The sequence below is a fragment of the Bombina bombina genome, chromosome 6 (assembly GCF_027579735.1).
Source record: "Bombina bombina isolate aBomBom1 chromosome 6, aBomBom1.pri, whole genome shotgun sequence".
In the NCBI taxonomy this organism is placed as follows: domain Eukaryota; kingdom Metazoa; phylum Chordata; class Amphibia; order Anura; family Bombinatoridae; genus Bombina; species Bombina bombina.
The window spans coordinates 840,794,698-840,814,337 of NC_069504.1; the positions used below are offsets into that span (position 1 = coordinate 840,794,698).

General features: G+C 41.6%; 1 protein-coding gene across 3 annotated transcripts in view; it reads right to left on the reverse strand.

Annotated features, from left to right (window-relative positions):
* Positions 1-19,640, reverse strand: part of LOC128663750 (DENN domain-containing protein 1B) — a 348,668-nt gene that overhangs the window by 93,276 nt on the left and 235,752 nt on the right. The gene's annotated exons all lie outside the window — the stretch shown is intronic.

The following is a 19,640-nucleotide window of genomic DNA, read 5'->3' on the forward strand; positions in this document are numbered from 1 at the left end:
CAACAGTGTTCCTTTGTACAGTCTACGCGTTTCGTCCTCTTTATCGGGACTTTCTCAAGACTCAGGGTTTAATGAGGATTAAACCCTGAGTCTTGAGAAAGTCCCGATAAAGAGGACGAAACGCTATTGTTCATTGTGATTGTTGTTTATAGGTGTTACTTATAGGTATTATTGACTTGAAATAGGTGATACTCTTTGCCTGAAATGATATAGTTTATGCCTGAAACGTATATGTAAAGTTAAATAGAGATAATTGATATTGGTATAAAGAACGGTACTGAGAGTACATCTATGTAACAAGGAGTGCTTAGTGTTCAGCTCACTTAGACAATTCTCATTGTGAATCTTGCTTTGTTTTTTAATCTTGTAACCAGTCTAGTGTGCAGAGTATAGCCAGATACAAAATAGTGGGTATTAGTCTCTGCAGCGGTGGTCAGTTAGCGCAGTGTTAGGGTAACAGTGTAGGTTTTATCATGACAACTGTTACATACTACAGCCAGAGATATAATCTCCGCTAACTTACAAAAGATACACTTAGCTTTGGTAGAACTGTTATCAAGGGTTCCAACAGTTGTTTCTGAGACAGGATCAGATTGAGACATCTTGCAAATGTAAGAGAAAAAAAACAACATATAAAGCAAAATGATCAATTTCCTTATATGGCAGTTTCAGGAATGGGAAAAAAATACAAACAGCATAGCCCTCTGAGCATAAAAAAGGCAAGAGGCATATAGGAAGTGGGATTTAAATAATTCAATTATTTGGTGCCAAGAATGACGCACAACTCAAAAAACATAATTTATGCTTACCTGATAAATTTATTTCTCTTGTAGTGTATCCAGTCCACGGATCATCCATTACTTATGGGATATTCTCCTTCCCAACAGGAAGTTGCAAGAGGATCACCCACAGCAGAGCTGCTATATAGCTCCTCCCCTAACTTTCATATCCAGTCATTCGACCGAAAACAAACAGAGAAAGGAGAAACCATAGGGTGCAGTGGTGACTGTAGTTTAATTAAAATTTAGACCTGCCGTAAAAGGACAGGGCGGGCCGTGGACTGGATACACTACAAGAGAAATAAATTTATCAGGTAAGCATAAATTATGTTTACTCTTGTTAACTGTATCCAGTCCACGGATCATCCATTACTTATGGGATACCAATACCAAAACTAAAGTACACGGATGATGGGACGGACAAGGCAGGATTAAGCGGAAGGAACCACTGCCTGAAGAACCTTTCTCCCAAAAACAGCCTCCGAAGAAGCAAAAGTATCAAATTTGTAAAATTTTGAAAAAGTGTGAAGCGAAGACCAAGTCGCGGCCTTGCAAATCTGTTCAACAGAGGCCTCATTTTTAAAGGCCCAGGTGGAAGCCACAGCTCTAGTGGAATGAGCTGTAATCCTTTCAGGGGGCTGCTGTCCAGCAGTCTCATAGGCTAGGCGTATTATGCTCCGAAGCCAAAAGGAAAGAGAGGTTGCCGAAGCTTTTTGACCTCTCCTCTGTCCAGAGTAAACGACAAACAGGGTAGATGTTTGACGAAAATCTTTAGTAGCTTGTAAGTAAAAAAGTAAAACTTCAAGTCACGGACTACGTCCAGATTATGTAAAAGACGTTCCTTCTTTGAAGAAGGATTAGGACACAATGATGGAACAACAATCTCTTGCTTGAGAATCAAGCGTTCAATCTCCATGCAGTCAGTCTCAGAGAAATTAGATTTGGATGATTGAAAGGACCTTGTATCAAAAGGACCTGTCTTAGAGGCAGAGTCCATGGTGGAAAGGATGACATGTCCACTAGGTCTGCATACCAAGTCCTGCATGGCCACGCAGGTGCTATCAGAATCACCGATGCTCTCTCCTGTTTGATTTTGGCAATCAGTCGAGGGAGCAGAGGAAACGGTGGAAACACATAAGCCAGGTTGAAGAACCAAGGCGCTGCTAGAGCATCTATCAGCGTCGCTTCTGGGTCCCTGGACCTGGATCCGTAACAAGGAAGCTTGGCATTCTGGCGAGACGCCATGAGATCCAACTCTGGTTTGCCCCAACGATGAATCAACTGAGCAAACACCTCCGGATGGAGTTCCCACTCCCCCGGATGGAAAGTCTGACGACATAGAAAATCCGCCTCCCAGTTCTCCACGCCTGGGATATGGATTGCTGACAGGTGGCAAGAGTGGTACTCTGCCCAGCGAATTATTTTTGAGACTTCTAACATCGCTAGGGAACTCCTGGTTCCCCCTTGATGGTTGATGTAAGCCACAGTCGTGATGTTGTCCGACTGAAATCTGATGAACCTCAGTGTTGCTAACTGAGGCCAAGCCAGAAGAGCATTGAATATTGCTCTTAACTCCAGAATATTTATTGGAAGGAGTTTCTCCTCCTGAGTCCACGATCCCTGTGCCTTCAGGGAATTCCAGACTGCACCCCAACCTAGAAGGCTGGCATCTGTTGTTACAATTGTCCAATCTGGCCTGCGAAAGGTCATACCCTTGGACAGGTGTACCCAAGACAACCACCAGAGAAGAGAATCTCTGGTCTCTTGATCCAGATTTAGCAGAGGGGACAAATCTGTGTAATCCCCATTCCACTGACTCAGCATGCATAATTGCAGCGATCTGAGATGAAGGCGCGCAAATGGCACTATGTCCATTGCCGCTACCATTAAGCCGATTACCTCCATACACTGAGCTACCGAAGGGCGCGGAATGGAATGAAGAACACAGCAAGCATTTAGAAGTTTTGATAACCTGGACTCCGACAGGTAAATTTTCATTTCTACAGAATCTATAAGAGTCCCTAAGAAGGAGACTCTTGTGAGTAGGGATAGAGAACTCTTTTCCTCGTTCACTTTCCACCCGTGCGACTTCAGAAATGCCAGAACTATCTCTGTATGAGACTTGGCAACTTGAAAGCTTGACGCCTGTATCAGGATGTCGTCTAGATACGGAGCCACCGCTATGCCTCGCGGTCTTAGAACCGCCAGAAGTGAGCCCAGAACCTTTGTAAAGATTCTCGGGGCTGTAGCCAACCCGAAGGGAAGAGCTACAAATTGGTAATGCCTGTCTAGAAAGGCAAACCTTAGAAACCGATGATCTTTGTGAATCAGTATGTGAAGGTAGGCATCCTTTAACTCCACTGTGGTCATGTACTGACCTTCTTGGATCATGGGTAGGATGGTCCGAATAGTTTCCATTTTGAAAGATGGAACTCTGAGGAATTTGTTTAAGATCTTTAGATCCAAAATTGGTCTGAAGGTTCCCTCTTTTTTGGGAACCACAAACAGATTCGAATAAAAACCCTGTCCTTGTTCCGTCCGCAGAACTGGATGGATCACTCCCATAACTAGGAGATCTTGCACACAGCGTAGGAATGCCTCTTTCTTTATCTGATTTGCAGATAGCCTTGAAAGATGAAATCTCCCTTGTGGAGGGGAAGCTTTGAAGTCCAGAAGATATCCCTGAGATATGATCTCCAACGCCCAGGGATCCCGAACATCTCTTGCCCACGCCTGGGCGAAGAGAGAAAGTCTGCCCCCTACTAGATCCATCGCCAGATAGGGGGCCGTTCCTTCATGCTGTCTTAGAGGCAGCATCAGGCTTTCTGGCCTGCTTGCCTTTGTTCCAGGACTGGTTAGGTTTCCAGGCCTGCTTAGATTGAGCAAAAGTTCCCTCTTGTTTTGAAGCGGAGGAAGTTGATGCTGCACCTGCCTTGAAATTTCGAAAGGCACGAAAATGAGACTGTTTGGCCTTTGCTTTGGCCCTGTCCTGAGGAAGGGTGTGACCCTTACCTCCAGTAATGTCAGCAATAATTTCCTTCAAACCAGGCCCGAATAAGGTCTGCCCCTTGAAAGGAATGTTGAGTAATTTAGACTTCGAAGTCACGTCAGCTGACCAGGATTTAAGCCATAGCGCCCTACGCACTTGGATGGCGAATCCGGAATTCTTAGCCGTTAGTTTAGTCAAATGAACAATGGCATCAGAAACAAATGAGTTAGCTAGCTTAAGTGTTCTAAGCTTGTCAATAATTTCAGTCAATGGAGCTGTATGGATGGCCTCTTCCAGGGCCTCAAAGCAGAATGCCGCCGCGGCCGTGACAGGCGCAATGCATGCAAGGGGCTGTAAAATAAAACCTTGTTGAATAAACTTTTTCTTAAGGTAACCCTCCAATTTTTTATCCATTGGATCTGAAAAAGCACAACTGTCCTCAACCGGGATAGTAGTACGCTTTGCTAAAGTAGAAACTGCTCCCTCCACCTTAGGGACCGTCTGCCATAAGTCCCGTGTAGTGGCGTCTATTGGAAACATTTTTCTAAATATAGGAGGTGGGGAAAAAGGCACACCCGGTCTATCCCACTCCTTGTTAATAATTTCTGTAAGCCTTTTAGGTAGAGGAAAAACATCAGTACACACCGGTACCGCATAGTATTTATCCAGCCTACACAATTTCTCTGGTACTGCAACTGTGTTACAGTCATTCAGAGCAGCTAATACCTCCCCAAGCAACACACGGAGGTTCTCAAGCTTAAATTTATAATTAGAAATCTCTGAATCAGGTTTCCCCAAATCAGAGATGTCACCCACAGACTGAAGCTCTCCGTCCTCATGATCTGCATATTGTGATGCAGTATCAGACATGGCCCTTACAACATCTGCGCGCTCTGTATTTCTCCTAACCCCAGAGCAATCGCGCTTGCCTCTTAATTCAGGCAACCTGGGGCTGGACTGACCTTACTTGGCAGGATCAGACTGATATACTTCAGGAAAGTTTTCTTCTGTGAAAAGCACACTGGTCTAAAAGAGGCTGCTTCCGGGTGGTAAATCGCCATAGAACAAGCCACTGAGCTGTTGTTCGTTCCTGGTAGAGCGCTTCTCTCTTTGTATGCAAATTATTATGACCCTGGGGAAGTCTCCCTATGGGTGATGGGGGAAACCAGACGTGGACTCCTTGCCCAGTGTGCTCAGAGGAATGTGGCTGCACCTCACTGACGAGGCCCATAGGAGGCCGAAACGATCGTCTGGGGTTGTCATGTTCCTTGTTCAGAGGAGAATTGCCTGGTATTTCGGGGCTGGACTGACCTTACTTGGCAGGATCAGACTGATATACTTCAGGAAAGTTTTCTTCTGTGAAAAGCACACTGGTCTAAAAGAGGCTGCTTCCGGGTGGTAAATCGCCATAGAACAAGCCACTGAGCTGTTGTTCGTTCCTGGTAGAGCGCTTCTCTCGTTGTATGCAAATTATTATGACCCTGGGGAAGTCTCCCTATGGGTGATGGGGGAAACCAGACGTGGACTCCTTGCCCAGTGTGCTCAGAGGAATGTGGCTGCACCTCACTGACGAGGCCCATAGGAGGCCGAAACGATCGTCTGGGGTTGTCATGTTCCTTGTTCAGAGGAGAATTGCCTGGTATTTCGGGGCTGGACTGACCTTACTTGGCAGGATCAGACTGATATACTTCAGGAAAGTTTTCTTCTGTGAAAAGCACACTGGTCTAAAAGAGGCTGCTTCCGGGTGGTAAATCGCCATAGAACAAGCCACTGAGCTGTTGTTCGTTCCTGGTAGAGCGCTTCTCTCTTTGTATGCAAATTATTATGACCCTGGGGAAGTCTCCCTATGGGTGATGGGGGAAACCAGACGTGGACTCCTTGCCCAGTGTGCTCAGAGGAATGTGGCTGCACCTCACTGACGAGGCCCATAGGAGGCCGAAACGATCGTCTGGGGTTGTCATGTTCCTTGTTCAGAGGAGAATTGCCTGGTATTTCGGGGCTGGACTGACCTTACTTGGCAGGATCAGACTGATATACTTCAGGAAAGTTTTCTTCTGTGAAAAGCACACTGGTCTAAAAGAGGCTGCTTCCGGGTGGTAAATCGCCATAGAACAAGCCACTGAGCTGTTGTTCGTTCCTGGTAGAGCGCTTCTCTCTTTGTATGCAAATTATTATGACCCTGGGGAAGTCTCCCTATGGGTGATGGGGGAAACCAGACGTGGACTCCTTGCCCAGTGTGCTCAGAGGAATGTGGCTGCACCTCACTGACGAGGCCCATAGGAGGCCGAAACGATCGTCTGGGGTTGTCATGTTCCTTGTTCAGAGGAGAATTGCCTGGTATTTCGGGGCTGGACTGACCTTACTTGGCAGGATCAGACTGATATACTTCAGGAAAGTTTTCTTCTGTGAAAAGCACACTGGTCTAAAAGAGGCTGCTTCCGGGTGGTAAATCGCCATAGAACAAGCCACTGAGCTGTTGTTCGTTCCTGGTAGAGCGCTTCTCTCTTTGTATGCAAATTATTATGACCCTGGGGAAGTCTCCCTATGGGTGATGGGGGAAACCAGACGTGGACTCCTTGCCCAGTGTGCTCAGAGGAATGTGGCTGCACCTCACTGACGAGGCCCATAGGAGGCCGAAACGATCGTCTGGGGTTGTCATGTTCCTTGTTCAGAGGAGAATTGCCTGGTATTTCGGGGCTGGACTGACCTTACTTGGCAGGATCAGACTGATATACTTCAGGAAAGTTTTCTTCTGTGAAAAGCACACTGGTCTAAAAGAGGCTGCTTCCGGGTGGTAAATCGCCATAGAACAAGCCACTGAGCTGTTGTTCGTTCCTGGTAGAGCGCTTCTCTCTTTGTATGCAAATTATTATGACCCTGGGGAAGTCTCCCTATGGGTGATGGGGGAAACCAGACGTGGACTCCTTGCCCAGTGTGCTCAGAGGAATGTGGCTGCACCTCACTGACGAGGCCCATAGGAGGCCGAAACGATCGTCTGGGGTTGTCATGTTCCTTGTTCAGAGGAGAATTGCCTGGTATTTCGGGGCTGGACTGACCTTACTTGGCAGGATCAGACTGATATACTTCAGGAAAGTTTTCTTCTGTGAAAAGCACACTGGTCTAAAAGAGGCTGCTTCCGGGTGGTAAATCGCCATAGAACAAGCCACTGAGCTGTTGTTCGTTCCTGGTAGAGCGCTTCTCTCTTTGTATGCAAATTATTATGACCCTGGGGAAGTCTCCCTATGGGTGATGGGGGAAACCAGACGTGGACTCCTTGCCCAGTGTGCTCTGAGGAATGTGGCTGCACCTCACTGACGAGGCCCATAGGAGGCCGAAACGATCGTCTGGGGTTGTCATGTTCCTTGTTCAGAGGAGAATTGCCTGGTATTTCGGGGCTGGACTGACCTTACTTGGCAGGATCAGACTGATATACTTCAGGAAAGTTTTCTTCTGTGAAAAGCACACTGGTCTAAAAGAGGCTGCTTCCGGGTGGTAAATCGCCATAGAACAAGCCACTGAGCTGTTGTTCGTTCCTGGTAGAGCGCTTCTCTCTTTGTATGCAAATTATTATGACCCTGGGGAAGTCTCCCTATGGGTGATGGGGGAAACCAGACGTGGACTCCTTGCCCAGTGTGCTCAGAGGAATGTGGCTGCACCTCACTGACGAGGCCCATAGGAGGCCGAAACGATCGTCTGGGGTTGTCATGTTCCTTGTTCAGAGGAGAATTGCCTGGTATTTCGGGGCTGGACTGACCTTACTTGGCAGGATCAGACTGATATACTTCAGGAAAGTTTTCTTCTGTGAAAAGCACACTGGTCTAAAAGAGGCTGCTTCCGGGTGGTAAATCGCCATAGAACAAGCCACTGAGCTGTTGTTCGTTCCTGGTAGAGCGCTTCTCTCTTTGTATGCAAATTATTATGACCCTGGGGAAGTCTCCCTATGGGTGATGGGGGAAACCAGACGTGGACTCCTTGCCCAGTGTGCTCAGAGGAATGTGGCTGCACCTCACTGACGAGGCCCATAGGAGGCCGAAACGATCGTCTGGGGTTGTCATGTTCCTTGTTCAGAGGAGAATTGCCTGGTATTTCGGGGCTGGACTGACCTTACTTGGCAGGATCAGACTGATATACTTCAGGAAAGTTTTCTTCTGTGAAAAGCACACTGGTCTAAAAGAGGCTGCTTCCGGGTGGTAAATCGCCATAGAACAAGCCACTGAGCTGTTGTTCGTTCCTGGTAGAGCGCTTCTCTCTTTGTATGCAAATTATTATGACCCTGGGGAAGTCTCCCTATGGGTGATGGGGGAAACCAGACGTGGACTCCTTGCCCAGTGTGCTCAGAGGAATGTGGCTGCACCTCACTGACGAGGCCCATAGGAGGCCGAAACGATCGTCTGGGGTTGTCATGTTCCTTGTTCAGAGGAGAATTGCCTGGTATTTCGGGGCTGGACTGACCTTACTTGGCAGGATCAGACTGATATACTTCAGGAAAGTTTTCTTCTGTGAAAAGCACACTGGTCTAAAAGAGGCTGCTTCCGGGTGGTAAATCGCCATAGAACAAGCCACTGAGCTGTTGTTCGTTCCTGGTAGAGCGCTTCTCTCTTTGTATGCAAACCTGGATAATACCTCTGACAGGGTATTATTCATGATTGCAGCCATGTCCTGCAAGGTAATCGCTATGGGCGTCCCTGATGTAATTGGCGCCATATTAGCGTGCATCCCCTGAGCGGGAGGCGAAGGGTCTGACACGTGGGGAGAGTTAGTCGGCATAACTTCCCCCTCGTCAGAATCTTCTGGTGATATTTCTTTTATAGTTAAAGACTGATCTTTACTGTTTAAGGTGAAATCAATACATTTAGTACACATTCTCCTATGGGGCTCCACCATGGCTTTCAAACATAATGAACAAGTAGTTTCCTCTGTGTCAGACATGTTTAAACAGACTAGCAATGAGACTAGCAGGCTTGGAAAACACTTTAAACAAGTTTACAAGCAATATAAAAAACGTTACTGCACCTTTAAGAAACACAAATTTTGTCAAAATTTGAAATAACAGTGAAAAAAGGCAGTTACACTAACGAAATTTTTACAGTGTATGTAACAAGTTAGCAGAGCATTGCACCCACTTGCAAATGGATGATTAACCCCTTAATACCCAAAATGGAATAATAAAAGACAAAAACGTTTTTTTTTTTTTTCCAAACAGTCACAACAACTGCCACAGATCTACTGTGGCTTTTTACCTCCCTCAAAAACGACTTTGAAGCCTTTTGAGCCCTCCAGAGATGTCCTGGATCATGCAGAGGGAAACTGAATGTCTCTGTCAGTATTTTTAGCTGCACAGAAAAGCACTAAAAAAGGCCCCTCCCGCTCATATTACAACAGTGGAAAGCCTAAGGAAACTGTTACTAGGCAAAATTCAAGCCAGCCATGTGGAAAAAAACTAGGCCCCAATAAGTTTTATCACCAAATACATATAAAAACGATTAAACATGCCAGCAAACATTTTATATTACATTTTTATAAGAGTATGCATCTCTATTAATAAGCCTGATACCAGTAGCTATCACTGCATTTAAGGCTTTACTAACATTAGTTCGGTATCAGCAGCATTTTCTAGCAAATTCCATCCCTAGAAAAATATTAACTGCACATACCTTATTGCAGGAAAACCTGCACGCCATTCCCTCTCTGAAGTTACCTCACTCCTCATAATATGTGAGAACAGCCATGGATCTTAGTTACTTCTGCTAAGATCATAGAAAACGCAGGCAGATTCTTCTTCTAAATACTGCCTGAGATAAACAGTACACTCCGGCACCATTTAAAAATAACAAACTTTTGATTGAAGAATAAACTAAGTATAAAACACCACACTCCTCTTACGACCTCCATCTTGGTTGAGGCTTGCAAGAGAATGACTGGATATGACAGTTAGGGGAGGAGCTATATAGCAGCTCTGCTGTGGGTGATCCTCTTGCAACTTCCTGTTGGGAAGGAGAATATCCCATAAGTAATGGATGATCCATGGACTGGATACACTTAACAAGAGAAAAATGTTTTTGCTGCTAACAACATCCGGAAATGACACAACTCATGTCATGGCAGACGCAACCTTGTGCAAGGAAACCTGGCGTTAACTAAGACGCCGGAAATTAAGAATTTGCGTCACCGAACGTACCTTTGCGGCAAAAAAATTCTCGCGCAAAAAATGATGCAATAAATATCAGCATTTTGCGACCTCGCAAGCCTAATTGTGCCCGCAAAATTTAATGAAAAAAAACAGTAAATTTGAAGAAAAGACTATACCCCAGGTAAGAACTTCCTAAATATGTTTCCCAATTTTGAAACTGATAGTCTGCAAAAGGAAATATACATAAACCTGACTCATGGCAAATATAAGTACATCACATATATTTAGAACTTTACATTAATACATAAAGTGCCAAACCATAGCTGAGAGTGTCTTAAGTAATGAAAACATACTTACCGAAAGACACCCATCCACATATAGCAGATAGCCAAACCAGTACTGAAAAAGTATCAGTAGAGGTAATGGAATATGAGAGTATATTGTCGATCTGAAAAGGGAGGTAGAAGATGAATCTCTATGACCGATAACAGAGAACCTATGAAAATATTTCCTGTGAGGAAAACCATAGAATCAATAGGTGATACTCGCTTCACATCCCTCTGACAAACACTGAAAGGAATCGGGCTTCAAAATGCTGAGAAGCACATATCACAGAAGAAAATCTAGCACAAACTTACTTCACCACCTAGGGAGGCAAAGTTTGTAAAACTGAATTCTGGGTGTGGTGAGGGGTGTATTTATAGGAATTTTAAGGTTTGGGAAACTTTGCCCATCCTGGGAGGATGGGATATCACATACGTCACTAGCTCATGGACTCTTGCCAATTACATGAAAGAAAAAGAGTTTTGCCATGTTTTTTCTTTGGATTCTATTTGGGTTTTGGATTTAGTTTCTCTGTGGAAAAAAAGATGTTTCTTTATATCCCACCACCTGTATGAAAGAAAACATAATTATGCTTACCTGATACATTCATTTCTTTCATGGTGATGAGAGTCCACTGGACCTCACCCTGCTATTTTTCTGGTGATGGTTTGTTTCTTTTTGCATATATTTTTTCCCTGCTCCTCCGATTTTTTTGCCCTTATTTTTTTTACTACCTTTTGTGTTTGGCTGTACGTCAAGACTTCCAGTAAGATGGAAGGGGTTTTATAGAGCTCTTGGGGTTTGGAAATCTTTGCCTCCTCCTAGTGGCAGGGAAGAGTAATTCCCAGGAGTAATGGATCGTAGACTCACCATCATGAAAGAAATGAATTTATTAGGTAAGCATAAATTATGTTTTTTGTCTGTGAAGATAAAACCTAAACAATAAAGAAAGACTGCATATATGACAACCTCATCCATTTAATTCCAGCAATGCTGCTCCTGGCACAGCATGACTGAAAATTTGTAAAATGATGGTATCACTGGAAAGAAGCAAAACCATCAAAACAGATGTAGTGAGCAAAATAATATCCCAGATCGCCCTAAACATGCCCACATGCTAAATTTAAGGGTGAAAAAAGTTGTGGGGACCTCTTCACCTACCAATTCCTACCTTTTAATTTTTTGTAATTATTTTATCCCCTTTCTCCGTTCTTTACCTCTCTCAGTCTTCAGACATGTAAAATAAAAAAAAAAAGAAATTCAAGGTAGCTGAAACCTTTTGAGGTTTGGGGGGTGTAACAGTAATGAACTGTGGTGCACCCACCAGCACACCCACAAGAACCGCCACTGGGTCAAACTGGTTACCATCATGTGCACAGCCATATTTAATATGCCCTTGAGGTGTAAGATTTTACTTAGCTATGTATAACTAGAATCTCTATGTCACTGTATCTTTTTTTTATCTTTAGACTTTTTTAACCGTACATATCATTCACACCTTTTCATAATATTATATATATTATAGTAAACAATTTATGTTAAAAGGGAAGAAATGGCACTATGTATTTTTAAATTATAGCCAAGCAGAAAGCCTGGTTTTACTACCCCTTAAAAATTACACATCAACATCCAAATTTTAAAATGTTTCCAATTTACTTCTATTATCAAGTTTGCTTCGTTCCCATGTTATTCTTTATTGAAGAGATACCTAGGTAGGTGTCTAGAGCCCTACATGGCAGTAAATAGTGCTGCTATCTAGTGCCTGGTTTCTCAACCAGACATGCCCCCACTACTTATTCTGACAAGTCCACGTAAAAGAAATACAGAGCAGGCCTGTCAGAGTGCTATTACACATCAATATATATATATATATATATATATATATATATATATATATATATATATATATATACACACATATATACATTAGCTAGAGAAGGGGGCACTCAGAATTTTTTTTTATATATATATATATATATATATATATTAAATATATATATACAAGGAGTGCAGAATTATTAGGCAAATTAGTATTTTGACCACATCATCCTCTTTATGCATGTTGTCTTACTCCAAGCTGTATAGGCTAGAAAGCCTACTACCAATTAAGCATATTAGGTGATGTGCATCTCTGTAATGAGAAGGGGTGTGGTCTAATGACATCAACACCCTATATCAGGTATGCATAATTATTAGGCAACTTCCTTTCCTTTGGCAAAATGGGTCAAAAGAAGGACTTGACAGGCTCAGAAAAGTAAAAAATAGTGAGATATCTTGCAGAGGGATGCAGCACTCTTAAAATTGCAAAGCTTCTGAAGCGTGATCATCGAACAATCAAGCGTTTCATTCAAAATAGTCAACAGGGTCGCAAGAAGCGTGTGGAAAAACCAAGGCGCAAAATAACTGCCCATGAACTGAGAAAAGTCAAGCGTGCAGCTGCCAAGATGCCACTTGCCACCAGTTTGGCCATATTTCAGAGCTGCAACATCACTGGAGTGCCCAAAAGCACAAGGTGTGCAATACTCAGAGACATGGCCAAGGTAAGAAAGGCTGAAAGACGACCACCACTGAACAAGACACACAAGCTGAAACGTCAAGACTGGGCCAAGAAATATCTCAAGACTGATTTTTCTAAGGTTTTATGGACTGATGAAATGAGAGTGAGTCTTGATGGGCCAGATGGATGGGCCCGTGGCTGGATTGGTAAAGGGCAGAGAGCTCCAGTCCGACTCAGACGCCAGCAAGGTGGAGGTGGAGTACTGGTTTGGGCTGGTATCATCAAAGATGAGCTTGTGGGGCCTTTTCGGGTTGAGGATGGAGTCAAGCTCAACTTCCAGTCCTACTGCCAGTTTCTGGAAGACACCTTCTTCAAGCAGTGGTACAGGAAGAAGTCTGCATCCTTCAAGAAAAACATGATTTTCATGCAGGACAATGCTCCATCACACGCGTCCAAGTACTCCACAGCGTGGCTGGCAAGAAAGGGTATAAAAGAAGAAAATCTAATGACATGGCCTCCTTGTTCACCTGATCTGAACCCCATTGAGAACCTGTGGTCCATCATCAAATGTGAGATTTACAAGGAGGGAAAACAGTACACCTCTCTGAACAGTGTCTGGGAGGCTGTGGTTGCTGCTGCACGCAATGTTGATGGTGAACAGATCAAAACACTGACAGAATCCATGGATGGCAGGCTTTTGAGTGTCCTTGCAAAGAAAGGTGGCTATATTGGTCACTGATTTGTTTTTGTTTTGTTTTTGAATGTCAGAAATGTATATTTGTGAATGTTGAGATGTTATATTGGTTTCACTGGTAAAAATAAATAATTGAAATGGGTATATATTTGTTTTTTGTTAAGTTGCCTAATAATTATGCACAGTAATAGTCACCTGCACACACAGATATCCCCCTAAAATAGCTATAACTAAAAACAAACTAAAAACTACTTCCAAAACTATTCAGCTTTGATATTAATGAGTTTTTTGGGTTCATTGAGAACATGGTTGTTGTTCAATAATAAAATTAATCCTCAAAAATACAACTTGCCTAATAATTCTGCACTCCCTATATATATATATATATATATATATATATATATATATATATATATATATATACAGTATATCTAGTGTTATTTACGTGCTAACAGTCTCAAATAAATATTTAACACTTAAAGAGATAGGGTTCTATATAAGGTAATATGAACCAATGAAAGACAAGGTTGCACAGGGTAACCATCCTCTAACTACACACAAAAGAACAGTATGAAGAGGTCTCTAGACTCACCTATGAAAGATCTTGTGATGAGCTCTTCCTCATCTTAAACAATGCAAGAGATCAGGGAAATATTGCCAAAAAAAGAATTTGATTTTCTTGTAAATCCATATCCCATTGAACCCACTTTCTACTGCATACCAAAATTGTACAAGAGTATGAATAACCCCCCAGGACGCCCCATAGTGTCTGGCATGGGTGGACCCACGGAAGGGGTCAGTAGATACATTGATTTCTATCTACGACCCTTCCTTACTGAATTGTCCTCTTATGTGCAGGATACTGGGGACGTCCTGAGGAGACTGGATAAAGTAACAATTGATTCAGATATGCTTCTCACGCTGGATGTGGAGTCACTGTACTCCTCAATCCCACATAATGTGGGTTTGAGTGCAGCAAAACACTTTTTAATGCTGTGAGGAGAGGAATACAGTGACAACACTATCCTAGTACTTAAATTCTTAAAATTTGTATTGACAAATAATATATTTATGTTAGACGGTAAACACTACAGACAATTGCAAGGTACAGCCATGGGGGCGGCATGCGCCCCGACCTATGCCTGTTTACATCTTGGCGTTTGGGAAACATTGGATGTTTTCCAAGGTTTGGACCAATGGGTGGAGGTGAATGTCGCCCTATGGCTGAGATTTGTGGATGATATTTTGGTGTCATGGAAAGGTGATATTGAGTCAGCGAGTGAATTTGTTGAAAAGCTCAATAGCAATAACAGAAATCTTTATCTGACTTATCAGATTAGTGAGAAGGAAGCCACATTTCTTGATTTGAAGATTACCATAAACAATGGTATGTTACAAGCCAAAGTTTATCGTAAAGAGACAGCAACCAATAGTCTGCTGCACGCATCTAGTCATCACCCTGAAGCTCTTAAAAATGGAATACCAGTGGGACAGTTTTTAAGATTAAAAAGGTGTTGTTCCACTGAGGCAGATTTTGAGGAACAGGCAGCAGAAATGGCCAAAAGGTTTTTACAAAGGGGATATTTAAGGCGGCAGATACGCAAAGGCTGGACAAGGGCCAGATATACACCAAGAAGTCAGATTTTGTATAGAAATAGTGAATTACAGACTCAAAAGAATCAAATTAGATTAAGCACAAGATATAATTCCTACTGGAATAAACTACGGGATATACTTAATAGACACTGGCATATATTATCCAGTGATAGCTCTGTGGCAAGATACATATCTGAATATCCATTAATGACTGCCAAAAGGGCTCCAAGTATAAAAGACAGGTTGGTGCACAGTGAATTTCAGAAGAAAATTCCCACAAATTGGTTAACTAAACCTTGTTGTCGATGTGTGTATTGTAAATTTATTGAAAAATCATCCAATTTTTGCACTGAATTTTCAGATAAGACCTACTATATAAATGAACGAATTGTATGTAATACTAAGAATGCGATTTACCTTCTACATTGCTCGTGTCCAAAATTTGACGTTGGGAAGACGACATGTGAACGACAGAGGTAGGGAGCATAGGGATAGTATTAAGGACAATGACCAACACAGCCCGGTGGCCAGACATTTCCAAATGCTCCATAACTCTGACTTTACCCAATTAAAAGTGCTAGGAATTAAACATATTAGGCCCAAGAGGAGAGGGGGCAATATTGATCAAATATTACTCCAGCATGAGTCACGCTGGATGTACAGACTTAATACATTGTCTGTAAAAAATAGAATATGCCTGCTTTTTGTGAATCCTTGGTTTAAATATGAAGAATAATGTAATGTACACATACAAGTCTTGTGGAATATGTGATATGTGGTATTAGGTGCCCAAATGCCCCATGCACACATTGGTTTTAAATATGTATAATACGAATATGCTGTTATCATCAATGTAAATAGTTAGGCCACGTATAGATTACCAGATAAAGGTCAGAATGGCGTTGGGTCCCTTTAACATGCAACAATAAGGGATGTGTAACAACGTATCAGATTTGGTATTTAAACACCACTAGTTGTGGTGACATCATACATCTGACGAAGCCTCAAGTCTAACCCAGAAAGGGGAGGGGTGAAACGCGTAATGTTTGGTGAAGGTGAAGCGGCTCTGATTGTACTTGTTCACAATATCCACCTTTACCAGATTTTAGCAAGTGAAGACCCGCATAGGCATCAGCATCACAGGAATATAGGATCATGGAGGTAAATTGCAGCAGAATGGCACCCACCTCATGAATCCAGGAATGTGAAAGTAAGCCGTGCGGTTTAAGTCTTGAAACCGGTATTACCCCATCAGCATTGTGTTTTGATTACGCTGTCCAGCTGGAATTTTTTTTTCAGTCCTGCTTTATTCATAGGAGACCGGACTTACATTTTGCTACCGGAGCGTGTATTCACACTCAAGTGCCCGGATAGTATCAGAGTAAATAGACAGTACCTGTTTCAGTTTACCGGAGCATGTTTATAACACTAAGAGCCCGGATTACCACACGGACTGTTTGCTGGCCAGCTTTAATACATGCTAGCTTGATATCTATGTAATTGTGACGTACTATCATCTGCTTTACATTTTATCTAGTATATAATATTGTGAATTTAGTGAAGGCAGACTTTACCACCACTTCAATAAACACTTGGTTTAATGTGTTACCCTGTGCAGCCTTGTCTTTCTTTGGTTCATATTACCTTATATAGAACCCTCTCTCTTTAAGTGTTAAATATATATTGTATCAGGTCAGGTTGGCCTATTAGGAAACGTTGCTAAATATGTTGATTGGAACCTTAGACCTTTTTTGACAACTATGCCCTCATATATAAAAGATACTGCCGATGTTCTTTGTAAATTAGATGGTCTAGGCCTCTCTGATGAAACTTTATTTGTTACTATTGACGTTGAGGCCTTGTATTCTTCAATACCTCATGATTTGGGTGTTGAAGCCTCACGCTTTTATCTTCATCAGAGGGGTATCAGATACACAGATCACACCACATTTGTTACAAAACTGTTAAAATTTGTCCTAGAAAGGAATTATTTCAAATTTGATTTAAAATTTTATAGACAGATTTTAGGGACAGCTAAAGCAAGTTGTGCCCCCACCTATGCCTGTCTATATTTGGGGAAATGGGAATTGGAAACGATTTTGGATATACCTCAGTGTTTTGAGAACAATGTGGTCTTATGGACAAGATTTATAGATGATGTTCTAATGTTATGGGAAAGTTCAATTGACCATCTTCATGACTTTATGAAGTATTTAAATATTAATAAAAAAAATCTGAAGTTTACATATGAAGTCAGTCCCTCTGAAATTACATTTATTGATTTAAAACTATTGAAAGTTGGTAATACCATTAATACTGAAAGTTATAGGAAACAGACAGCAGCAAATACTTTATTAGAGGCAATGAGCTATCATCCTATCACACAAATAAAATGAATTCCCATTGGTCAATATTTTAGACACAAAAAAAATTATTCAGATGAAATGTTTTTTAAAAAACATGCTGATAATTTGAAAAACCAGTTTTTAGAAAGAGGATATAGTAAAAATTGGTTAAAAACAGGCTTCCATAGAGCATCCCAAACTCAGAGGCAAACTCTCCTTTATGAATCAAAGGAAAAAGTTGGGGACACTAGATTAAGAATGATAACTACATTTAATAATCAAAGGCAAGATTTAAAAGCAATTGTATCTAAACACTGGCACTTGCTTACATTAGATGGTGATATACACAATGTAGAAGGGGATTATCCTTTACTGACTGCCAGAAAAGCGCCCTCTTTAAAAGATAAACTAGTACATAGTCACTATATTAATAATGAACCAAAAATGTGGCTGGGCAGTATGAAACCCAAAAATGGTAATTGTCCATGTAATAAATGCAAAATTTCACAATAGCAGTGACAAATGCCTGAGTTTTATGGGTGTGAAATATGTTGGCATTAATGAAAGAGGGGGTGATTGGGACAATCTATTGTTAAAGGCTGAATCTAAATGGATTTTTAACCTAGATACTGTTCAACCAGGTGGCCTGAATGAAGAGTTAAATTATGGTCCATTTTTAGACTAAAAATCCCTCAACTGTGCCACTTCTTATTATAATTTAGTATCTGGTTAACCATTATGTATATTATTACTAGCAGAGGAGTCTCTCTGTGGAAAAAAGAAATTGTTTATTTTAACATGACTGTATCTCTATGAAAATAATTTTGCTATATTGCATGATCTATTTACAGTTACTTTTGAAATGAAAGTGTCAATATGCAATAAGGATCTGTATATGATGTGACTATTATAATAGATTAGCCATTGCTGCCGTAATTTAGTAATTAATGCGTACCCATAATTATTCAGAATTGCTTTTGATTCCTAAGTAATCATTATGGTAGTGCTTAAGTTTGCAAAAGCACTGAACTGGTTAACCATTTCACCTGGGATAATTTGCATAAAAAGGCAAGTCTGACGTACAACGGCATCATATGCCTGAGGAAGCCCAATCAGAACGAGAGTTTGGGTGAAACACGTGTAGCTGTTTTTGCCACGCCCACAGGAGCTCCGTGAGCGTGGAGTAGTTTGCAGGACGCTTTGCAAGGCTTTGTTAAGGTATTTGGCAAAAGGGAACCTTAGAGTCGAGAGAGCTGACAATTTAACGGGGAAACTTTCATTGGAAAACCTGCAGGACACAAAGAAGCTGTGGTAGTGAGACATCACTCCCGCCAATGGCAAAAAGGTTTCCGTGAGTAATAAACCAAATAACTTCTGACAACACAGTGTATCCGTTGCTCTCCATAACGACTCTAAATGGACACAATACCAAGACCATATTTACCTTACAGCCACTAACGTCCTTTATACCGACCTGGTTGTTCACTTTAACCTACTAACATATTTTCATCACTATCCTGTTTTTGGCTTGCTACCACTGACAAAGGGATTACCCTGTGATACATAATTGCGGCATACAAGGGATCTTTCTACTACATCACGCTGTGGACAGCAGCTTCTTTATGCATTAAGATGGCTATTTGCTTTACATTTAACACTCATTGCTTTGCTCCAGTATGAACTGCCACTGCTAACTTTTCCTACCGCTATTAATTACAACACAGGCAGCTGCCTTTGCAGGACTATATTTTCTTATTACAGGTTGACTAATACAGGTCTTTTTCCTCCTGCGTGAGGAAGGTATACATATTATTATTATTTTTTGTTTGGTGCTGCAACCATATATAATTGCTGTTATAAGCTAATAAAGGGTATTTGTGTTTACTTGAATACAGCTTTGCGTCTGTTTAATGAGTCAATATAATCTACTTTTATACACTATGCATCAAAGAGCGTGTGCTGGTTTAAAGGTTCGCCTGCATTGTTCTTTTCTTTCATTATTTTGCGCACCTCCTTGCACCAGATGGAATTATAACTCATTTTTTTCTGTGCTCAACATTAATTATATGCAGGAATAGCTGGTGTATCTTTTCACACACACACACACACATATATATATATATATATATATATATATATATATATACACATACACACACATATACTGTACACACACACACACATATATATATATACACATACACACACATATACTGTAAACACACACACACACACATATATATATACACATACACACACATATACTGTACACACACACACACATAT